The sequence below is a fragment of the Bufo bufo genome, chromosome 7 (genome assembly GCF_905171765.1).
Source record: "Bufo bufo chromosome 7, aBufBuf1.1, whole genome shotgun sequence".
Taxonomy (NCBI): Eukaryota; Metazoa; Chordata; class Amphibia; order Anura; family Bufonidae; genus Bufo; species Bufo bufo.
In genome coordinates, this window is record NC_053395.1 from 214,881,410 (window position 1) to 214,900,195 (window position 18,786).

The window sequence follows — 18,786 nt, forward strand, 5'->3', positions numbered from 1 at the left end:
TTATCACTTGCGGCCTGCTCTAAGTCTTGCCATGTCTTTGGCATGCACACATTGTTTTTCCAAAACTTCCATCTGTGCTTTCTTCCTTGCAGCTTCATCTTCCATCTCTGCTTTCTTCTGGGCGAAGGCTGCCTGGATTTTAGAAGCTTCTGCATCAGCGCAGGCTTTGATGAGTTGTTGGCTGAGAGTAGAAGATGTTGATCATAAGGATTTAGAAGAGCTTGTGGAGCGCCTAGACGTTGTGGAGAGATGGGATCTGGATTCATGGAGATGTGCGATTTTTACTTCTGCTTTTGTCTTTGTATTACTAAATCGTCTCTTGCAAGATTTAGTTCATTCAATTCCTTTAATTCTTGTATGGAATCTTCTGTGTTGTACCACTTTAAGAGATCAGCACATTTGGCAGACCGTCTTTGATAGTTCTCATAAGCAGCATTCAATTGCTTAACAGCGCCCTCTAGGTGCAATACCTCATGAGTTGGTTGAGACAGAGCTGACATCCAGTCAACAGTGTTAGACCATAAGTGACTGATGTTACACAGCAGTACCTCTTTGTCAACCTCATAGTTCTGTTGAACTTTCCAAGTTGGTTTTACTAAACTTTTTTGTTTTATGAGGCTTATAGGATCTAACTCCTGATCTGAAGGAAGTTCAGGTTCTTGCTGTGTATTAGGTTCCTCAGATTGTATATTGCCTTGCTGGTGCATTGTGATGATAAGCAGAGGGTTAAAGGGCTTCTGTTACCCCCAAAACACAATATTTTTTTTTTGGGCTTGTTAAAATCCTTATTTAACGACTATTCCCTATATAGGGCTCTTACCTTTGTCTGTGGCTTCGTTTCCTTAAAAATCGATCTTTTAAAATATGCAAATCAGGGGAAACTTACAAAATGCAGAACAGAGATAGGACATCTGGATAGGCACAGATTGTCGGAGGATGGAAAAAGAAAAAAGAAGCATTTTGAGAAAGTAGAAATGTGGACTATCCCACCTATAATTATGCCCTACAATAGTCAGGTCTCAAAGTTTAAGAAAGTGATTAACAAATATTGGGAAATCCCGAAGGAAGATAAGATAATAGGAGACCTTGTCCCTAAGGCCCCAAGATTTGTTTATCGTAGAGCTAGAAATATTGGTAATACCATAGCACCAACTAGCAAATGTATTAGTATGGATAACAAGGCAAATAGGGATGATATTAATAAAAAAGATGGAAAAACAGATGGTATATTAAGAGTTTTTTTTCCCTGCAAAAAATGCCCGGGATGAAAAAACAAACACAGGTAAAAAATACCGAAGGGTCATACATATATGATATAAAAGATTTCATATAGGTGTAATTTATGCGATCACCTGTCCTTGCAAAAAAATATACATTGGACGAACTAAAAGACTCCTCAAAAAAAGAATAGGAGAACATATATATAATATTGAGAGAAAATATGAGGGGCACCCATTATCGTGACACTATAGGGACAAACACCTAGGAAAATTCACAGGATCAACTTTTTGCGGGATAGACATAGTTAGGAAAAACAGTAGAGGTGGGGACTATATTACAGAGATGTCAAGAAACGAGATGGATTTTTAATATGGATACACTGGCCCCATCGTGCCTGAATATGGAAATAGAACTGTTCGCATTTGAGTAATAATAAAAATTGAATTGATGCCAGAAGAGGCAGTATAACAGTGGCGATTGTAGGGTTAAATCAGCGGAGAAAGGGGGGGGGGCAGCAGGCACATATAAAGAAGGGGGAGTATGCAGGAACAATCACCCATCTTTCCTGACGAAGGATAGCAAATCTATCCAAAACGAGTAGAGAGGTCTAGTGGTATCTGTGAACTTCCGTAGTCATAGTAGTGACGTCACTTTCGCTCCGTGCGAGCGCAAACCACCATATTGTTTCAAGAGCCGCGCCACCGGCCGGGGCGTGACTCTATGTTCTATAGCACCCGACCTGTGCCTGCAGCACCCCAGGAATACCCCTCGTAAACGGAGGACCCCTTGTTAAGTGAAGCTCAGATTGCACTTCGTCCGTGGGGTGCTCTCTAACTAGGGGGAGGGGGTATTAGTTATTGCAGCCTATGTCTATAGAGTTAGCGCGCAGTATCACTGTTACTTCAGTGGTAACTAAACATGACACTGCCTAAGAAGCAGAGCTAAGGGCTCTGGAAATATAGATATGCAGATGGTAAAACAGCCAACATTTATACTAATTTCAGGTATGCCTTTGGGATAGCCCAGGGGTCTGCAACCTTTAAGACATAAAGAGCCACTTGGACCCGTTTCCGAAGGAAAAAAAAAACTGGGAGCCGCAAAACCATTGCGACATTTAAAACAAATATAACACTGCATATATTGTTTCTTACCTTAATGCTATATACAGGATCGTGCATCTGTGGATGACGGACACTGTTACAGGGGGGATCTGTGGATGACGGACACTGTTACAGGGGGATCTGTGGATGACGGACACTGTTACAGGGGGGATCTGTGGATGACGGACACTGTTACAAGGGGGATCTGTGGATGTCAGCAGCGGCAACGCCAGAGCAGGTAAGTGTCACAGTGAGCCTCCTCCCCTCGCTAGCATCCGCCCCGGAGCCGCGGCAAAGGTTCAAAAGAGCCGCATGCGGCTCCAGAGCCGCGGGTTGCCGACACCTGGGATAGCCCATGACTATGGGCCCATTTGGAAAGCCAGAGACTTCCTGACTGCTTCAGGTAAACCCATCAAAATGGGAAAGCAGTGAGGTCTCTTATGGTAGCCCTGATGTCGCCAACTTAAGTGGAGATGATAAAAACAAAGGTCACTGTAAAACAGATTCAAAGGAGGCAAAGGGAAAAGCCAAGGCAGATCAGGCCGCAACAATGGCTGCCAAATTGCCTAGGCCAGACCCCTGCCTTAATGGACACAGGTCAGGTCCCTGAAATAACTCCTCCTGTCTCCCTGGAAGTTTCTTAAGACCTTACAGAACCATGCGGGGAAGGAGAAAAGGGACTAGTTGATGTAAAAAGGAGGGACTGCAAATGAGTAAGGCCTAATACAGTTCCAAGGGAAACTCTACCTTCCCAGGTCCCTCTAACCCACGATGGCACAGGCAACCCATGGGGCTACGAACCCCAAAAAAATGCTTTTTGACATGGTACGCCCAAGGGTTCAGCACTGTAGCAGCCAGATATACTCAAGGATGTATGATTTGTGCCCAGAACAACATGGTTAAGGTACCCCAGAAACACACATTTTGCCCTTTGTATCTGTTTCAACGCTTGCAGACTACATTCAACTACCCAAGGTGGGCGTGTATAAGTATGTATTGGTGTGTGATGACTTGTTTTCAGGATGACCAGAAGCATACCCGGTAGCTAAGACCACAGCAAAGAAGATTATGGCCGAAGTTGTACGCAGGTATGGGGTACCTGAGACCATTGAAAGTTACAGAGGTGTTCACTTAACAGGTGAAGTGATGCAGGAGATGAGGAGTTTTGAGTGTAGAACAGGCCTTACATGCGTCGTACCATCCACAAAGCAGCAGTAGGGTAGGAAAAAAAGAACTGAACGGGACACTAAAGTCAGGGCTGTCTTTAAAATTGATTGGGCCCTGGACAAGAATTTACTTGGGCCCCCTGGATCCCGCCTTCCCACACCCTAGCATGCAATCATGCCCTCCACCAGAACACACACACAAAAAATCCACACACCTCGTAGAGTAGTAAACTTTAATAATGATGAGTGGCCACGAGAGGTGTTCCTTGGCAGTGTTTACATCACAAAGCTTGCAGAGACATGCTATAGACACCAGAACTACTACGTTTAGCTGTTGTGGTTCTTGTGACTATAGTGTCTCTTAATATAGAGGGGGGGGGGAGAATCTTAAAAAAGCACAACTTCTGACACAAATATATAGTTTTATGCAGATTACTTTTTTTTTCACAATGTGCAGATAGTACTGTACTACTAACCCCTCCATCCACCCCTACATACAGGGTAATACAGTGCCACATACCTCTTACATCCAGTGACGTAAGATCATTGATGTACAGTAGATGTTCTCTTTCCTCATCTTCTTCTTTTAGACCTTCAGACCAGACCAGAATTTTTCAGACATTTCTCGTCTCTGCAGTTTAACAAACAAAATCTTAGTTTACCACTTTTCCATCATCCTCTCATCTTCTGGACAAATCATCCTACCACCCCCAATACTGTGCCGCTGTGCTCCCCAATACTATACTGCAGAAACAGATAAACCCCCTGATAATAGTAGTACCATGCAGATGGTGCCCTTCAATAATCATTGGCACACAGTGCCCTGAAATAACTGCGCCCAGAAAATAGTGTAAACATAACATCCGCCAAAAATATGTGTGGTAAGCTGATACTGTGCCAAGGTGCCCCCACAGTAATAGTGCTCCCAAAAGTCCCACCAATAGGAATAATTCTCTGCTAGAGCACACATGGTAGTAATAGTGCTCCTACAGTGCCCCAACATGTCCCCACTGTGCCCCAGAAGTAATAATGCTCCCATAGTGCCCATACTAGTAATCATGTTCCCCAAAGACCCCCAGTAGAAATAAAGCCCATCATAATGCCCACCAGTAGTAATAATTCTCCTTATAATGTGCCAGTACAAAAAATACCCCCTTTTAATGCCCCCAGTTGAGCTAATGTCCCCATAGTGCCCCCATAATGTGCCAGTATAAAATACCCCTATATATTGCCCCCAGTAAATGCCCCCATAGTGCTCCCCTCTCCCCTTCTTCCTAGTGCCCCCCATAATGTACCAGTGTAAAAAAAAAAACATATATAGTGCCCCAGTAGATGCCCTCAGTGTCCCCCATAATTTGCAAGTATGAAATACCCCTTCTCAGTGCCCCCCATAGATGAGCCCATAGTACTCCTCTCTCCCCTTCCCCATAGTACCCACCATAATGTGCCCCAGTAAAAAATGCCCCTATACAGAGCCCCCCATATAAAATGCCCCTTCTTTGTGGCCTCAGTAGAAGCCCCCATAGTGTTCCTCTCCCCCCTTCCCCCATATAAAATACCACTTCTTTCTGGCCTCAGTAGATGCCCCCATAGTTCCCCCAATAATGTGCCAGTAAGAAGTGCCACCAATAATGTGCCAGCAAGAGGTGCCCCCATAGATGCCCCCACAGTGCCCCCAATAATGTACTAGTAAGATGTGCCCCCATAGATGTCCCCCAATCATGTGACAGTAACAAATGCTCCCATAGATGCCCCCCCAATCATGTGCCAGTAACAAGTGCCCCCATAGATGCCCCCCCCAATCATGTGCCAGTAACAAGTGCCCCCATAGATGCCCCCAATCATGTGCCAGTTACAAGTGCCCCCATAGATGCCCCCCAATCATGTGACAGTAACAAATGCTCCCATAGATGCCCCCCCAATCATGTGCCAGTAACAAGTGCCCCCATAGATGCCCCCAATCATGTGTCAGTAACAGGTACCCCCATAGATGCCACCAATCATGTGCCAGTAAAAAGTACCCCCATAGATGACCCCCAATCATGTGCCAATAACAAGTGCCCCCATAGATGCCCCCAATCATGTGCCAGTAAGTAGTACCATATAAAAAAATAAACACTTATACTTACCTCCATCAGGCTGGCAGCCATGCAATGCAGGCCTCTTCTGGCCTGTGTCCCGCGCTGTATGTTTCAGGCAGTGCGATGATGTCATCGTGCCGCCTGCACCGGCCTCTGATAGGCTGCAGAGGACGGCGATACAGATGACTATAGAAATGAGCGCTTCCACAATGGAAGCGTTCATCTCCCTGTGCCCTGCCGCCGCCCCCCACTTGTCACCAGGGCCTTTCCGCCTGGGGCCATCGCCTCACTTTGCCTAATTGGCGGTGCGGCCCTGTGTCACGGTGGGTAGGATACAAGATACAATAAACACACAGAAAACCTCAAAACAAGCGTCTAGGCCAGAAGCTAGGGATAAAGGTCACCTCCTGACAATTCCCTACCAGCTCTCCCTGGACTTCTGTGCCCATGTTCAGACCCTAAAGGTGGGAATCAACGTGCCCCTGTGCCTAAATCTGAAGATTCCCTAAAGTCCCTAATATGGTGGAAAGGGGGAAAGAGGCAACCTGCTTCCTCAGGTCCTGGAGGAGGCAGGTGTCTCTCTAACAGCCTAGACAGAACACAAAAAGGAAACCAAAACCAACTTATCTTGTAGCAGAGCAGAAACAGCAAATCCACCTTTCCTCAGAGCAAGATAGAAGCTATAACCCGCACAGGACACTGGGAAGGGGCATAATTTAAACTCACACAAACGACCCCACACAGTGCACCTGAAGGGAGGCAGATACAGCTCAACTCCAAACCCAAAACAAACAAAAAACTACACATGTGCTGCTAACCTGGCAGACCTCTGCACATAACCTGAGCAGGGCATGACAGCACCCCCCCCTTTCTACGGGTGACCTCCGGACTTTATCTGGGTGGGCCCTGTGAAAGGCCCTCACCAGTCGGCTGGCACTAACATCCACAGCCGGAACCCACATCCTCTCCTCGGGGCCGTAACCCCTCCAGTGTACCAGGTACTGAAGGGAACCCCGAAGAACACGTGAGTCGAGAACCCTAGAGATTTCAAACTTTAAATTGCCATCAACCAGAACAGGGGGAGGAGGCAATGGCGATGGTTCCACCGGTTTCACATATTTCTTCAGTAAAGACCTGTGGAACACATCATGGATCCACATCATAGATCCAGACGAAACGCCACTGGATTGACAACCGCAGATATTTTGTAAGGTCCATTAAATCTTGGACCCAGTTTCCAAGATGGTACTCTCAGTTTAATATTTTTAGTAGATAACCACACCAGATCACCCACACACAGGTCCGGACCAGTCATACGTCTCCTGTCAGCCATTCGCTTATACCTCTCACCCATCTTCTCCAAATTCACTTGGATCCTCCGCCAGATAGAAGACAAGGCAGAAGAAAATCTCTCCTCTTCTGACATCCCAGAGGAACCAGTCCCAGAAAAGGTAGCAAACTGAGGATGAAAACCATATGCGCCAAAAAATGGCGACTTACCAGTGGACTCCTGCCTACGGTTATTCAAAGCATGAGGACCAGTCCTCCTGGTTCTCAGCCACAAAAAACCTCAAGTAGGTCTCCAGGTTTTGGTTAGTACGCTCTGTCTGCCCATTCGACTGCGGATGAAAAGCCGAAGAGAACGAAAGTTGAACACCAAGACGAGAGCAGAACGCCCTCCAAAACCTGGAAACAAACTGCGTGCCCCTATCAGAAACCACATCCGAGGGAATGCCATGTAATTTCACAATGTTATAAACAAAAACCTGAGCAAGAGTCTTAGCATTGGGCAGACTAGCTAACGATACAAATTGAGCCATTTTACTAAAACAGTCCACAACCACCAAAATCACAGTTTTCCAGGAGGAACTCGGCAGATCAGTAATAAAGTCCATAGACAAGTGCATCCAAGGACGAGATGGAATAGTCAAAAGAAGAAGTGAACCAGAAGGTCGAGTGTGAGCAACCTTTGACAGTGCACAGGTCTCACAAGCTGCTATGTAATCCTCAACACTCTTACGTAACCCGGGCCACCAGAACCTCAGAGAAATAAGATCAAAGGTAGACTTGCCACCAGGATGTCCAGCAAGGACAGTATCGTGATGTTCCTTGAATAACTTGTATCGCAGTCCAGCAGGAACAAACAACCTCCCTGGGGAACAAGAATCAGGAGCCCCCTCCTGGGCTCCCAATACCTCCATCTCCAACTCGGGGTACAGAGCGGAGACCACCACCCCATCAGCCAAAATCGGAGCAGGATCCTCTGAATCACTTCCCCCAGGAAAACTACGAGACAATGCATCTGCCTTGACGTTTTTAACCCCCGGCGAAAAGTAACCACAAAATTGAACCTAGTAAAGAACAGTGACCATCTAGCCTGTCTAGGATTCAGACGCTTGGCAGATTGCAGGTAAGCCAAATTCCTATGATCAGTATATACCGTAACGGGATGAGACGCCCCCTCCAACCAGTGACGCCAATCCTCAAAGGCCAATTTGATGGCCAGCAATTCCCTATCTCCTACATCATAATTCCTCTCGTCGACCGAGAGTTTCTTGAAAAAAAAAGCACACGGACGCCATTTGCCAGGAGATGAACCCTGCGACAACACTGCTCCAACCCCCACCTCTGATGCATCCACCTCCACCACGAATGGCTGAGACACATCGGGCTGCATCAGAATGGGAGCAGACGCAAAACATTCCTTAATAGCCGAAAAGGCCTGCAATGCCTTATCCGACCAGACAGAGAAGTCGACGCCTTTCCTAGTCATATCAGTCAAAGGTTTTACAATGGTAGAGTAGTTCAAGATACATTTTCTATAATAATTGGTAAACCCCAAAAACCGCATCAAAGCTTTCTGATTCTCCGGTCAGTCCCATTCCAGAACCGCCCGGACCTTTTCGGGGTCCATACGAAAACCAGAGTCAGAAAGCAGATATCCCAGAAACTGAATCTCCTGAACAGAAAACACACATTTCTCAAATTTAGCATATAATTTATTCTCCCGAAGGATCGACAAAACCTGTCTCACGTAATCCTGATGGGTCTTCAGATCAGGAGAGTAAATTAGTATGTCATCCAAGTAAATTACAACGAACCTTCCCACGAAATGATGGAAAATGTCATTGACAAATCGCTGAAACACCGCTGGCGCGTTAGTTAACCCAAAAGGCATAACCAGATTCTCAAAATGACCCTCGTGCGTGTTGAAGGCCGTTTTCCACTCATCCCCCTCCTTGATTCTGATCAGATTGTAGGCCCCTCTTAAATCTAACTTGGAGAACACCATGGCTCCAACAATTTGATCAAAAAGGTCAGAATCAAAGGAAGGGGATACGGATCACGGACCGTAATGAGGTTCTATTCCCGGAAATCCAAACAAGGTCTAAGCGATCCATCCTTTTTCTTTACAAAGAATAAACCAACTGCGACCGGAGACTTAGATGGCCTAATATGACCCTTTGCCAAACTCTCGGCAATATACTTCCGCATGACCTCTCTTTCGGGTTGAGAAAGATTGTATAGCCGAGACTTTGGCAACTTAGCCCCTGGGATGAGATTAACCGGACAATCATATTCACGATGAGGAGGCAACTCCTGAGCCCCACCCTCCGAAAATACATCCGCAAAATCTGAGAGATACTGAGGTAGAACCATAGTAGACACCCCTGTGATAGATGCACTAAGACAATTGTCCGAACAAAATTCACTCCAACCAATGATCTGCCTTGCCTGCCAATCTATAATAGGGTAATGTTTTATCAACCACGGTAAACCTAAGACCATAGGAGCGGGCAAGTCCTTCATGACAAAACAAGAAATGATCTCAACATGTGAATCACCCACCCTTAACTGAATACCATGAGCAATATGAGTGAGACTCATTTGAGAAAGAGGGGAAGAATCAATTGCGAACACCGGAATATCTCTTTCTAAAGTGCAAGTACTTAAGCCCAGATTTTGAAGAAAAAGAAAATCAATAAGGTTTACCCCAGCATCACAGTCAATGAATACTTCAAAATTAAATTTTCCTGAGTCTAGCGCCACCATAGCTGGAAGGAGAAAACGAGTATTGCAGGGAGATTGCATACCTGCTTGCTCCGACACCCGATTCACACTACCAAGAGTCAGGGATGTTTTTTTTTTCTTTATGTAAACCTCTTTGTGGTTCTTTATCATCAACTTGCGGTTTAACAAAAGGACAAGCATAAACAAAATGGCCACTTTCTCCACAGTTATAACATAGCTTATGCAACCTCCTAAAGTTTCTATTACCAGAACGGAAAGACATCTGATCCAGCTGCATGGGTTCCTGCCCTACCCCAGAATTACATGTCATATTACCCTGGGGAAACGGTGAGACGAAACCACTCACAGAAGGGATCCCTCGCGGGGAAGGAACCTTACACCTCTCTCTAATGCGTCTATCTAACAGTACTGCTAAAGACATAGCATTCTCCAACGTATCCAGATACTCATGAAAAGTGAGGGCATCTTTCAATCTCTCAAACAACCTCTGACTAAACTGACTACTTAGCGCGGGGTCATTCCACTCAGACTCCGTAGCCCATCTCCTAAACTCAACGCAGTACGCCTCTGCAGTATGTTCGCCTTGTAATAAATTACGCAACTTAGAATCTGCCATCGAGACCCGATCTGGGTCATCATAAATGAATCCCAAGGCTTTAAAAAATTCATCCACCGACCGGAGGGCCAGAGAACCGGTCGGCAGAGAAAAGGCCCAGGACTGCGCGTCCCCTTTAAACAGGGATATGATTATCCCTACTCTCTGACTCTCATCACCAGATGAAGATAGCCTCAGCTGAAAATACAGCTTGCATGACTCTCTAAAGCAGATAAAGTCATCCACACCCCCTGAAAATCAGGGAGAGCGACTCTAGGCTCCCCATAAATTTGACTTCCTCCTATAGCACCTGATGCCAGAGCATTCTGACACCATGCGACAGAATTACGCAGATCAGAAACCTCTAGGGATAATCCCTGCATGCGATCAACTAACGCATCAATTGACTCCATCTCAAAGAAGCTGAGAAATGGCAGTCTAGGTATTGGCGGGTTATAATGTCACGGTGGGTAGGATACAAGATACAATAAACACACAGAAAACCTCAAAACAAGCGTCAAGGCCAGAAGCTGAGGATAAAGGTCACCTCCTACCAATTCCCTACCAGCTCTACCTGGACTTCTGTGCCCACGTTCAGACCCTAAAGGTAGGAGTCAACGTGCCTAAGTCTGAAGATTCCCTAAAGTCCCTAAGATGGTGGAAAGGGGGAAAGAGGCAGCCTGCTTACTCAGGTCCTGGAGGAGGCAGGTGTCTCTCTAACAGCCTAGACAGAACACAAAAAGGAAACCAAAACCAACTTATCTTGTAGCAGAGCAGAAACAGCAAATCCACCTTTCCTCAGAGCAAGATAGAAGCTATAACCCGCACAGGACACTGGGAAGGGGCGTAATTTAAACTCACACAAATGACCCCACCCAGTGCACCTGAAGGGAGGCGGATACAGCTCAACTCCAAACCCAAAACAAACAAAAAACTACACACGTGCTGCTAACCTGGCAGACCTCCGCACATAACCTGAGCAGGGCATGACACCCTGCTAGCGCCCGCTGGAATTTTGCGCCCGGGGTAATGGACCCCCCCCCCCCCCCCCCCCCCACGCTACGCCACTGGCCAGCGGGGCTCAAGAGGCAGCTGCCTTGGGCCCCCCAGGAGCAACTGGGCCCGGGGAAGCTGCCCCTTTTGCCCCGCATTAAATACGGCCCTGACTAAAGTTAAAGATTCAAATAGCAATAGCAGAGACTTGTAAGCCATGGACAGAGTGCCTGCTGGTAGCCCTGTTTTTTTTCTCTTACTCTAACGACATATTAGATTGAGCACGTATCTGTTCAGTGCATATACAGCAGTATATCTTGCTGCTCTGCATATCAAAAAATAGTTTTTATTATTTTCTGTACCTAGATTAGGTCATTACAAATTGGGCCTTGACTAGACCAAGCCCAATTTATCCCCGGATAGGGGCAGTCCAGGGCATTGCAGGAGGTTCCTGAACATGGGATCGCCCCTATCGGGGCGGCCATTCCATTTTTTAGGCAGGAATAAATATCCTAGGGCAATACTTAGGGACAGGCCCAAGTAAGAATCCATTTTCCTGCCTAGAACAAAGTGTTCTTTAGGAACCTCACTGAGAAACAGAAATAATTCTTTAGAGTGCAATAACTGCACATCCACTCATGAAGTGTCGATTTTTCTTTTTCTTTTTGTGTTTGTCTTTATGGGAGTTTGTTATTTTTATACATATTATACAATAAAGGCTACGTTTTATGGCAGGTGGTACCCTGTGATTATAGCCCTGTTTTCAGTAAGGTATACCCCTAACCATAAGACAGGCCTTAGTCCCTATGAGATCCTTTTTGGGTCAGCCCCTAGGACAGGATTGTATGTCCCATAGCGGCTCCAGATTCAACATGGTTGTCTGACAGATTATGTGATCAGTTTGCACAAGCATTTGACTAAAATACATTATTGAGTTTTTGCTTCACTTGCAGTTCTTGATAAAGCACCAGGAAGCCACTTGTGTCTGGAGATTGGGTGGTGGTAAAAAGACACGTTAGGAAAGTCCTCAAACCCTGGTTTGATGGTCCATTCTAAGTGTTGTTGACCACAAGCACATCAGTGAAGCTCAAAGCTTGAAAGAATGGTGTTTCTTGTTTCCCCTTGTGTGACTGCTGATCCTGACTCAAAGAATATGGATTCTAAATGAGATAATAAAAATAGGTTTCTGGGCTGTGAAAAAGTTGTGTAAAAGGAAGAACAAAGCTGTTACAGTCCGATACTTCCAGCCCAGTGACCCATGGATATTATTGCCCAAAGATTCTCAGTATTAATAGTTTTTTATGTTCAGAATAATCGAGAAGTTGAAGACTGAAACCCAACTAAGCATCCAACACTAGTGTTGGACGAGCAGCAAAGTGCTCAGGTGCTCAAGTAGAACACCTCAATGGTAGAACCCGAGCATTAAACCAGGCACCCCCTGCTCTGAAGAGGGGAGGGTGTCTGGTTCCTAGTAAAAGGTCAGAAATTTATGGAAACACCACTGAAATGGTTCGGGAACAGCATGGAGAGGATGTCTGGATGCATCTTGGACTCCCAGGTCGCTTCTGGGAACGATGTTGGGTTCGAGTAGTACTCCACTTTTACAGACTGACAATAATACGCACCAAACCGAAGATAAAATAGATTTTAGAGAAAAAATTGTTAGGAAACATTCTTTCCTGTATATTTACTTGTATATAAAGTGCAACTGCTGCCAAGAATTACAAGGAAGAGGCACTCCGATACAACCTGTATATCACATAAAGGAGGGCATCATTTACATTGTGGTACAATTGTTCAGGTAGTGGGACTCCTACACTCATAAAGCCTATGCACTAAGGGAAAGGGCTGTCAAAAATTACAAGGAAGCGGCACTCCAATACACCCTTTATTACACATAAAGGAGGTCATCATACATATCCTTAAAAAATTATGATTGATGGCCTGCTGGTGACCCTCAAAAACATTTGGAGCAAGGGCCTGCTGGTGATCCTTTAAAACATTAGGGGCGAGGGCCTGCTGCTGATCTGACCATCTAAAACATTAGGGGTGAGGGTCTGCTACTGAGCTGACCATCTAAAAAATTAAGGGTGAGGGCCTGCTGCCAAGCTGACCATCTAAAATATTTTGTGGGCGAGGGCCTGCTGCTGAGCTGACCATCTAAAAAATTTTGTGGGCGAGGGCCTGCTGCCGAGCTGACCATCTAAAAAATGTTGTGGGTGAGGACCTGCTGCCGAGCTGACCATCTAAAGCATTTTGTGGGCGAGGGCCTGCTGCCAAGCTGACCATCTAAAAAATGTTGTGGGCGAGAGCCCGTTGCCGAGCTGACCATCTAAAAATTTAGGGGTGAGGGTCTGCTGCTGAGCTGACCCTCTAAAACATTATGGTTGAGGGCCTGCTGGTGACCCTCAAAAACATTATGGGTGAGGGCCTGCTGGTGACCCTCTAAAACATTATGGGTGAGGGCCCGCTGCTGAGCTAACCCTCTAAAACATTAGGAGTGAGGGCAGCCTAATAAGCATGTTGATATGATGGAGGAGGACGAGAAAAGAGAGATTGAACCATATATCCATTTTAGTGGTGGAAAGGGTGCATGGGAATACAGTGTATTCATTACATTATAAAAGCCACATTTAGAGTGCCATTATGTTCAGCCGCTTTCCTGTGGTGGAGTAGAGAAGTCAGGGACAATCCAGGCCTTGTTCATTTTTATAAGAGTCAACTGTTCAGCATTTTCAGTTGACAAGTGAATGCGCTTATGCCCCCTGCAGCATTAAATACACGCTCTGACAAAACGCTGGCAGCGGGGCAGGCCAGCACCTCCAAGGCGTAAAGCGCCAGTTCGTGCCACATGTACAGCTTGGACACCCAATAGTTGTAAGGCACAGAGGGATCACTGAGGACGCTGACACGGTCTGCTACGTACTCCTTCATCGGGGTGTCATAAAACTGTCCCAGGGCTTGGAGAGTGTTGCCCTGCCTCTGTTGGAACTGCTGTGTGTTCCCCTCGTCTCCCCTCCTCAGTTGCCCAAGGAACTACATAATCTGGAAATTTTTAGAACAATTTTTCCACAAGGACCTTCTAGTATTGCACCATTTTGCTTGTCCTCTCCACCACAGTAATGAGAGATGAGAAGTTCTCTTTGTAGCGAGGGTTGAGAAGGGTGAACAACCAGTAATCGGTGTTGGCCAAAATGCGTATAACGCAAGGGTCACGGGAAAGGCAGCATAACATAAAGTCAGCCATGTGTGCCAGAGTACCAAAAGACAAGAATTCGCTGTCCTCATCAGGAGGATGACTCCTCATCCTCTTCCTCCTCTTCTACCTATCCACTCTGAACAGATGGAATAAAACTTCCATGGGTACTACCCTCTGTAGCAGAGGCAACCATCTCCTGCTCCTCCTCATCATCATTAGTGATGAGCGGCAGGGGTCATATTCGAATTCACAAATTCGAATATTTATTATATTTAACTTTTTTTTTTTACTCGAAAAATCAGCAAGGTAATGATCGTGTAATATGTGAATATTATGCGATCAATACAGGCGTGTGTCAAAAACGAATATATAGCACTATATAATTTAGTGCTATATATTAGTTTTGTAGAATATTCGTATTTTTTTCCATCTGAAGTCATGATTCCTCCCTGCTTAAGTAACTTAAGCAGGGAGGAAACATGACTTCAGATGGAAAAAACAGACGAATATTCTAAAAAACAAACATATTCGATATAGTGCTATATATTAGTTTTTTAGAATATTTTTAATATTCTAAAACAATAATATATAGCAATATAGCGAATTTTCGAAAAAAAAACGAATGTTGAGCAATTTAGCTAATATAGTGCTATATTTTTTTTAATAGTTGTAATTTTTTTCCAATCTGAACTTCAGATGTGAAAAAAATTACTACTATTAGACAAAGAAGATTATAGCACTATATTAGCTAAATTGCTCTACATTAGTTTTTTCGAATATTCGCTATATTGCTATATATTCTTGTTTTAGAATATTATGAATATTCTAAAAAACAAATATATTCGATATAGTGCTATATATTAGTTTTTTTCGAATATTCGTCATTTTTCCCATCTAAAGTCATGATTCCTCTCTGCTTAAGTTGCTTGTGGGCCAGTGACTCATTGGCACACAAGCAAGAAGCAGGGAGGAATCATGTTTTCAGATGTAATAAAATTACGAATATTCGATATAGCGAATATATAGCACTATATTCAAAATATTCGCAAATTCTCAAAGTTGTGATATTCGAGATAAATATTCATAATTCGAATATTCGCGCTCAACACTAATTCGCGCTCAACGAACTGAGGGTGGTCTGGCTATCCGCCTTCATTGTGAGCAGCGAGCGTTTCAGTAGACACAGAAGTGGGATGGTTACGCTGATAATAGTGTTATCGCCGCTCACCATCTGTGTTGGCTCCTCAAAGTTGCGTAAAACCTCACAGAGGTCAGACATCCATGCCCACTCATCGCTTGTGAAGAGCGGAAGCTGACTAGAAAGGCGACGACCATGTTGCAGCTGGCATTCCACTACTGCCCTCTGCTGCTCACAAAGCCTGGCCAAAATTTGGAATGTCAAGTTCCAGCATGTGCTCGCGTCGCACAACAGTCGGTGAGCTGGCAATTGCAGGCTCTGCTTTGGCGTTGCCAGACCGGTGAAAGCTGTCGATGACTTGCCTAAATGGCCACACAAGCAGCGCACCTTCACCAGTAGCTCACACAAATTGGGGTAGGTTTTGAGAAACTGCAGAACCACTAGGTTAAACACGTGGGCTAGGCATGGTATGTATGTGAGCTTGCCGAGCTCCAAAGCCGCCACCAAGTTATGGCCATTATCAGACACAACCATGCCTGGTTCTAGGTTGAGTAGCGAGAGCCACGGCTCAGTCTGGTCCCTTATCCCCTGCCACAGCTCTGTGGCTGTGTGCTATTTGTTACCTAAGCAGATCAGTTTAAGCGCGGCCTGTTGCCGATTCCCCACTGCAGTGCTACACTGCATCCAGCTACCGACTTATGGCTGACTGGTGCTGCAAGATGAGAATTCAGAGGTGGAAGTAGAGGAGGAGGTGGAGCAGGAGAAGTGGGGGTTGTAGCCACTAACGTAAGTGGTGGCGGAAACCCTGATGGAAGTAGGGCCCGCAATCCTTGGCGTCGGTAGCACCTGTGCCATCCCAGGCTATGACTCGCTCCCGGCCTCCACAACGTTCACCCAGTGTGCCGTCAGGGAAATGTAGCATCCCTCGCCAAAAGCACTTATCCATTTGTCAGTCGTTAAGTGGACCTTCACAATAACTTCGTTGGTCAGGGCACGTGTGATGTTACGGGACACTTGTTGGTGTAAGGCTGGGACTGCACATTGTGAAAAATATTGGCGGCTGGGGACAGAGTACCGCGCCATCAGGCTGCGGAAAGCCTCAGTGTTAACAAGCTTAAATGGCAACATTTCCAGGGCCAGCAATTTGGAAAGGTGCGCATTTAGTGCTATGGCCTGTAGGTGTGTGGCTTGGTATTTGCGCTTTCGTTCAAAGGCCTGAGGTATAGACATCTGTACGCTGCACTGGGACACAGAAGTGGATGTGCTAGCTAATGGTGTTTGCGAAGGTCAAGGTGCATGGCGGGAGGCATCCAGGGCTGCGTCTTGGACAGGGGATTGGCCAGCACAGAACACAGGGTCAGGGGAGGCAGTGGTGTAGACCCAGGCGTTTCGCCCACCTATTAGGGTGCTTAGATGCCATCTGGCGGATCATGCTGGTGGTGGTGAGGTTGCTAGTGTTCACACCCCTGCTCATTTTGGTATGGCACAGGGTGCAAATGACAATTCTTGTATCGTCCGCATGTTCTTCAAAAAAGTGCCAGACTGCGGAACACCTAGCCCTTGGCAAGGGAGATTTCCGCAAGGGGGTGCTCCAGGGAACAGTTGCGGGCCTGTTTGGTGTGGCCCGCCTTCTCCCTTTTGCCACCCCACTGCCTCTTTCAGCCTGTTGCCGTGCTGCAGATCCCTCTCCCTCTGTACTGCTGTCCTCGCTCGACTTGCCACCTTCTCTAGTTGGGTCAGTGACTTCATCGTCCAGCACCCCCTCTTCCACTTCCTTACTCTGGTAATCCTCCTGACTTGTTGACCTAACAACAACCTCAGTTATTGATAACTGTGTCTCATCCTCATCATGAACCTCTTGAGACACTAATTGCAGTTGACTTATCAGTTTTCACATAGGCTAATTATGGTATTACCTTGTAGGGCGGCCCCCACTCATGCCATGAGTGGCACCTAATGGAGTTTAGGCTGAGGGCTGACACCTAATGTCTGAACCCTGATGGCTGATGGAGTTTAGGTTGAGGGATGACAACTGATGGCTGACCCCTGAAGGCTGAGAGCTGACACCTGACGGCTGATGGAGTTTGGGCTTAGGGCTGATGGAGGAGGTATTTTTTGACTGACGTCTGAAGAACAAGGGAGTTTTGGATGAGGGAGGAGCGAGTTTTGGCTGATGTCTGAGATAGGAGGGTAGGAGGGAGTTCGGGCTGATGAGGAGGGAGTTTGGTGTGAGGGAGGAGGACTGATGGAGTTTTGCCTGACTGAGGAGGGAGTTTTGGATGAGGGCGGAGGGAGTTTGGCTGACACCTGAGGTAGTAGGGAGTTTGGGCTAACGGAGGATGGAGTTTTGCCTGACGGAGGATGGAGTTTTGCCTGACGGAGGAGGGAGTTGTGGATGATGTCTGAGGATTTTCTAATATGTATGCCATAGTAATGTATGTACATAGTGACTCCACCAGCAGAATAGTAAGTGCAGCTCTGGAGTATAATACAGGATGTAACTCAGGATCAGTACAGGATAAGTAATGTAATGTATGTACACAGTGACTGCACCAGCAGAACAGTGAGTGCAGCTCTGGAGTATAATACAGGATGTAACTCAGGATCAGTACAGGATAAGTAATGTAATGTATGTACACAATGACTGCACCAGCAGAATAGTGAGTGCAGCTCTGGAGTATAATACAAGATGTGATTTTCGGGCAGGGTGGACTGGGAACTTAAAGTGGCCCCATGTTGGAGGTTGGTCCAAACTGACAGAAGGTGGGACAACAGAAGTAGGCAGGGCTAGCAATACCATAGTGCTGAACAAAATACCGCCCCAGCAGTACCAGATACCACAGTGCAGCACAACATACTGCCGCCCATGAGGAATGAGGCCAGAATTAAATGTATAAAGGTCTCTTAATAACTGCAATGTAGAACTTCAAATACATTCAATAGCACCTGATTTTAAGTGCAATCTTCTCTCTTGCACCAGTAAGGATGATGGAGGCAGATTGATTGGCTGAAGTTTAACACTATGTATTACTGGCCTAATATTATTCTAGACAATGGGTGTCTTAGCTGTAGTCCCTCACCTAACCACTGTCTTTAATGCTGGTTGTAGCTGTTCAGTCTGTTATCTGTCTTCTCAATGATATACTTGAGGCTGTGTTTAGCTGTTATTCGGTTTGGAGAATCCTTCTTAGGAGCAGGAGCTCAGCAGCGTGCTTCCTCTCCACTCTCAGATTCCTCTGGAACTTCCCCCTGGCAGGAAGC

General features: G+C 46.0%; 1 protein-coding gene across 1 annotated transcript in view; it reads right to left on the minus strand.

The window, feature by feature from the left end:
• LOC121008100 (histamine N-methyltransferase B-like) overlaps window positions 1–18,786 on the minus strand; it is a 261,257-nt gene that overhangs the window by 132,304 nt on the left and 110,167 nt on the right. The window lies entirely within an intron of this gene.